This window comes from Gambusia affinis, linkage group LG07 (genome assembly GCF_019740435.1).
Source record: "Gambusia affinis linkage group LG07, SWU_Gaff_1.0, whole genome shotgun sequence".
NCBI classification, from domain to species: domain Eukaryota; kingdom Metazoa; phylum Chordata; class Actinopteri; order Cyprinodontiformes; family Poeciliidae; genus Gambusia; species Gambusia affinis.
The window spans coordinates 5,412,961-5,419,001 of NC_057874.1; positions in this window are offsets into that span (position 1 = coordinate 5,412,961).

The following is a 6,041-nucleotide window of genomic DNA, read 5'->3' on the forward strand; positions in this document are numbered from 1 at the left end:
TTCGCTTCCTTTCTGAACCGTGAAACTTGGGATGAAGAACTTAAATTTTAAACACGATAACGATGGAGAGAGAAGTCATAAATGCCACCAAGTCCAAATCTAAAACATGCCTCTTTCTTCCCCTCCAGATATTTATAAAGACTCCCCCTCCTCAGACAACACTGTACCTCATGACAAATTAATTTGATAATTGACTAATTGATTGGGTTTTTTCATTAACTGATCTAAGTCATTTAGGGACCCCCCCCTACTGTTTTGCAGAAAACACAATTTGCATGTGCTCTGAAGATGTGCTCAAACAGACAACGGGGTCTGGCTGACGATCTCAGAATAAATCTGCTATTTCAATGTTGCTGGTTGTCAAACATACACATTTTTTTCAAGATGTGATCAAAAATTTTGGGTACATTTTTGCCAAATTTCCCAATTCTGCCAACCTGAATGCCGAACGTCTGAGAGTACACCAGCATGCATGCGCCTACAGAAAGCTGTTACCGGTGTGCAAGTGCTTTCTATGGAGAAGTTTGTTCATAATGTCAAAACCTGGTTAAAACAGGTTAATCCCACTTTCTGGGGGAAAAGCTCAGCGGGCCGTTGCCTGTTAATCTGTTTGCCTGTAACATCATGTCTCATAATCCCATGCAAAGAACAGGATAATCCATCTCGCTACTTTAGCTGTTTGTGTTAACTCTTTGGCACTTAGCCTTCGTCGCAGAGCTTAGAGGATTCTTCCTGACAGAGTAATCATGGAAGTCTCTGTCCAACAACGCCGCACAGAAGAGACGGTGAGTTTTAGTGTTTGGAATGCATGAAAACAGACAAACGCAGGCGGAACCGCCGCGCATCTTTCACAAATTGCAGTCGTACTTGCGTTAGAGGCTGTATAAAAAACAGTTCTACAGAATTCTTATTCGGCATAAAATGTTGCCAACCATAATTTTTTAAAATCCTCCTGTGTCCATTTTCAAAAATATGAACTCACATCATGCCTAACTTTATTATGAGTGTATTAGATTTAAAAGAAATGGACAAATGGATGTCAGTGAGACAGCCGTCCAGTTTTTCTATTCGCCGACTTCCTCTCCAGTCACCTTCATCTTTCAGGAGCGGAACTTCCAGGGTGAAGACTGAGCGGGATTAGGATTATCCCCAACAACCAGCACAAAGACTTGGTCCCTTTTCTATTTATATTTGACCCATATGAATGTTTTGTAATGCATTCAGTAATCAAAGCTTGCAATCAAATGACAAATATTTGATTGTATTTAAGATCTTCATTTCTTTTTGTTCTTTTTTTGCTGTTGTTGTTATGAACTAAAAACATTCTAATGAAAACAACCTCAGAAATAACCGGGGCCTTAAGAAAACCAAGAGCACTCTCCCTGTACCTGGAATGTCATAAATTAAAAATATATGAGGTCAAACGAACAAATAAATAAAGAAGTTACAATTTGCGGTGTGCTTGAATTGCATCCAAACTCACTGTGTTGTCATGAACCTTTAGCATTCTAGTTGTCCATAGATGGTTTATAGAAAGAATTAAAGTCTATTAGTCCAGATACTAATGTGAAATTTTAAATACAAAACTACAAGTATGCATATACTTTGCCTTGTGGACCTGGGTTTTTCCATAAACATCCACAGAAAGATACTCTGTTAAATATAGTGAGGATCCAGATGTCACACCAGCTTGCTGCTGGATCACGACTCTGAGTTCTTGGCACACTTTGGTTTTAAGCTGGAAAAGTTTTAAAGCCCCAAAAAACATTATTAGAATTTGTTTCACCTAATTTTATTAGAATTTTAATCAAATGGGAATTGTTGTCAGATTCTATGTTTTTCTGTGTATTTATTTCAAGTTTCCTGTGTGTCTGAATCTCTGTGTTGTCCTGTCTATCCCTTTGATTAGTTCCCTGATTATCTCATGTGTATTTAGTGTCACCTGTGTCTCTGTGTCTTTGTCGGATCCTCGTCGCACTTGGCGTCCTGTTCATGTAGTCCATGTTTCCTATCGTGTTGTTTGGTTGTTTTGTTTGGAGAAGAGTTGGTTGTTTAAATGGGTCGCCATGCAGAATTTTTGTTGCAATCCAGCAGTTTATGCCTGTCAGTATATTTTTACCTTTGTCAGTTATCATTATTTCACATTCTCATCAGCATACTTCCATCGAGGATTTGGGAGAATTGCTTTTTTTCCCCTTCCTCCAACACCTGACAATATTTTTACAGCTAGTTTTTTTTTTTCATGCAGTGGTTTAGTTGCAAATAATGACCTTTGCTTACACTCCCAGTGCACAGAGTGATTAAATTAGCTCCTTATGGAGGAAAGACTTGGAAGTCAGCTGAGCCAATCCCCAATACTATTAGGATTACTAATCACATTTCAGCTCTCAGTTAACCTCCTTTCTGTTAGCATTAGGGCGGATGATCTCTGCCTGTGTTGTTTTATCTGGATCAAGAGCGGATAACGCCATGTGCTGTGTGGATTTCCACACGGAACATGATTGTTGCATTTTTGCTAATTACAATCCAAGCGTTGCTGGCAGAATGTTGTACAGAAGGGTTGCTTTTGACGCCTCCCAACAATGAGCTGATTTTAAAAAGTGAGTAATATTTTGTTTAAGTTTGTTATGACAAATTAAACCGCATGATTGTGAATTCTGGCTCGGAAAGTCGTGAGTTTCTAACCAAGCCTGACTCCTGACTGCTAGCGTTCTCACTAAAACCAGGAAGATAGAGCACATAACACCAGTTTTGGCTCCCTGTAGCTCATAGAATAGACTTTAAAATACTGTTGTAACATAGAAACATGATAGACGTATCCTACAGACACCAATCGTGGAACAAGTAACAGAAATCACACTTTTTCCGAGTGCCACCATCAAAATCGTCAATACACATCAACTATGTTGGTCAACCGTCCAGTTATTATGGGTCAAAAGCAACTCTAAGCAAGAGAGGTTTTAGCCTTGATTTAAAGGAACTCGGTGTTTCAGCCGTTTTGCATTTTTCTGGAAGCTTGCTCCAGATTTTCTTGTCCCTCTTGGTAGTTGTTGTTAGCCTGGTTACTGAGCAGCACACCGATTAGCAGATCCCACAGGTTTTCCGACTTGTAACACGGTTAAGTTGGACGTGACGTCATTCCAAGATCCGACTTCCGAGGTACATAGAATACAGGATAAGCACTGGGCGGAGCCTGATGAACTCGCAGCAGCCAAACTGGTGCTAACCTCTGAGCTAGCGCCTGCACCTGAAGCCAACTTTTTCTTTTCTTTTTTTTTTTTTTTTTCCGCCCTTCAGTTTTGGCTTTTGGAGTTAAATTAATCCTGCTGTAAAATACTTGTACACAACGCATATGCAGCCTTAGGGCTCTATTTATTAAATGTCATTGAAACAAAGCATAAAATACAGATAAATACTGCAACGTATGTAGCCAAAATGAATTTCTTGAAGGATGATGTGAGCATTCCAAAGATCACACTCTGTGAAGTGTCTGAACTCAGCAGAGAGCAGAAGAATGACTCTTCAAGCAGCAGTAATGGGAGAATGCAGAGACGGGAGCCTCGTTGTTCTGGGCTGCCAAAGTAACAAGATCGTTGGCATCTCATTAGAGGGTTAATTTTAGGAAAAGCAATCTAAGGCGCTTCCACCAGCAGCAGCAGCAGCAGCAGCAGCAGCACAACAACTTGAAGATCCACTGCAGTGGCCCATCTGCTGCTCATGCGTCATGTGAAAGCAGGCATTCGTTCTGCTGATCAGGTTGTGCTGAGAGGTAAACTGTTTCTGCTCCAAACATTTAACTTGATACGGTGGAAATACCCAAGTTCAAAATGTCTGAATTTGAATTGCTTAAAGTGTAAGAAGGCTGAACGTGGTGCGGAAAAACTGAGACTTCTGACGGAGTATTAGTGTTAGGATTGTTATCTGCTACTCTGGTTCCCCCATCAACAAAATTCAGGGCAGCTCATAATCTCCCGAAGTCGCCCGATTGGTGAAAAAGAATCTACCTGTGTGTCATTTATGTTCTCCGGTTGCTCTGTGAGGGCCTCAGAAGATTGTTGGAGAATATTAGCGAACAACAAGAGTCATAAAAAAACAAGAAACATTCAAAAGGTTTCGTGAGAGTTAACGGAAAGACAGATGCAGGTAAAAAAAACTGGGCAATTCTGGAAGAAAACTTGCAGACTGAGGTTTGCTTTCCAGGAGGAGAACGTCTCTTGACACACTGCCATAAAAACAATTCAGTGATTTAAGATCAAGATGTGAATCTAATCACACCACCCTAATTCTACTTTCTGTCACCTTCACTTGTTAGAGAAACAGTTTTCAAAAACAGTGTAGAATTCATACGCATAAGGTTAAAATGTCTGGCAAAGATTTGCTTTCACATCTTCATAAAACACTTTATTTTACGGTAACAGATTTCAAGCTCAAAGAAATTACTAACACAGTTGAAGGAAGTAAAACTTCATGTTTTTCTGTTTCAGTGTTCTGATATTTCTCGCATACATTCTAGAGAGGTGCTGCAAATTAACTGCAATTTATTTAATAAAAACAAGCATGGCTGTGGGAAATACCTAGAAAATAATAAATGACAATAGTTTAAATGAGAACAAAATTTTCTCGGAGCAAATATAAATGTACAAATTATGCATAGCTATTTCCTTTGTGTCCTATTTTAATTTTTAAAAAATAGACAAATCCTTTTTAAGAGTATTTTTTAATATCGTCGCTATTTTCAATCTTTTTCATGCCAGGCAAACTCAAAAGGTTCTGAGAAGTTTCTCATCCATTTAACCAATCATTATTCCGATGACGTCAACCTTTAGTCCGCAGTCTGTTATTATCTGACCTAATCCTTCTCCTGTAACGTGCGTAAGAGGCACGTTGGGCGCTTTTACGTGATCTGTTTTGTATTTTCTCCACTACATCCTTTCTGATGACAATGAAGCAAATGAAAACTTAGACAGTTAGTTTCAACAGTTTGACGGTAGACATGCTCAGTGATTAAAGCAATTCATCCTCCAGAGGAAAACTGATGTGGCATGCAGGCTGCAATACGTGATCTGTTGCAGGAAAGGATCTAAGCATTTGTTTTACTGAACAAAAGAAACCCGTTAGGTTGACTATCACAGGAATGACAGAACATTTTACTTCTTTGGCCTGGAAAACATGTGTATTTATTCACTTTGTTTTGGGTGGGTTCTTATGTACTGTTAATCAGTTTCCTGCTCTTGAGGTCAGAGTGGAGCACCTTTAATAGAGGGTTTAACAAAACAAAAAAAGAGTGAAAATGATTAAATTCCAACAGGATGCTTAATAATCTGATTTTAAAACAGGTTTTTTTTTCACAACATAAAAAGCTTTTTGTTAAAAAAGAAAAATCAACACGTCTTTTGTTTCGCCTGGACTTGTTCCTGTCTGCTCTGATCTCGCTTTTTCACTGAGATGTGTTGACTTGCGAAAATCTGCCATCTAGTGGCACAGAAATGCATTGCAACTAAGAACAGTACCTTTTTAAGATGTTCTCTTACATGCTGTACACTTTTAATGTGTTCGTTGTTTTTTTTCTATGCTTAAAAAAAACGCAGATTATAAATATATGACTAAAGATGACGCCTGGAAACGTTTATCCTACTCTAAATGCTTCAATATTACAGCAGCCACAGTTTGTTTCTGCTTCTTCCCCAGTGATCACGTAACCTCCAGCACTCCTGCAATGATAAGTAAGTATAGAAAATAAGAGGAATGGGAAGATGGATACTCACTAGAAAAATCCACGGACTTTTGTGACACATGATCCATAAAGCTTCATCTGTTGTTTTGAAAGAACTGCAACCAATATCTTAATCAGGTGCAGTTGAAATATTTTTTACTGCAGCTGTGGTATCACTTTGGATCAGGAAGTTCCTTAGTAGGAATAATTTAGTTGACCAGTTTTAAACCTAAACAGTATGCTGCCAAAGAAAATCCGCATGTAACCACATGTTCTTTACAAATTAGTTGCCAGGTGTCACCATTGTATTGTATTGTATTAAAACTGG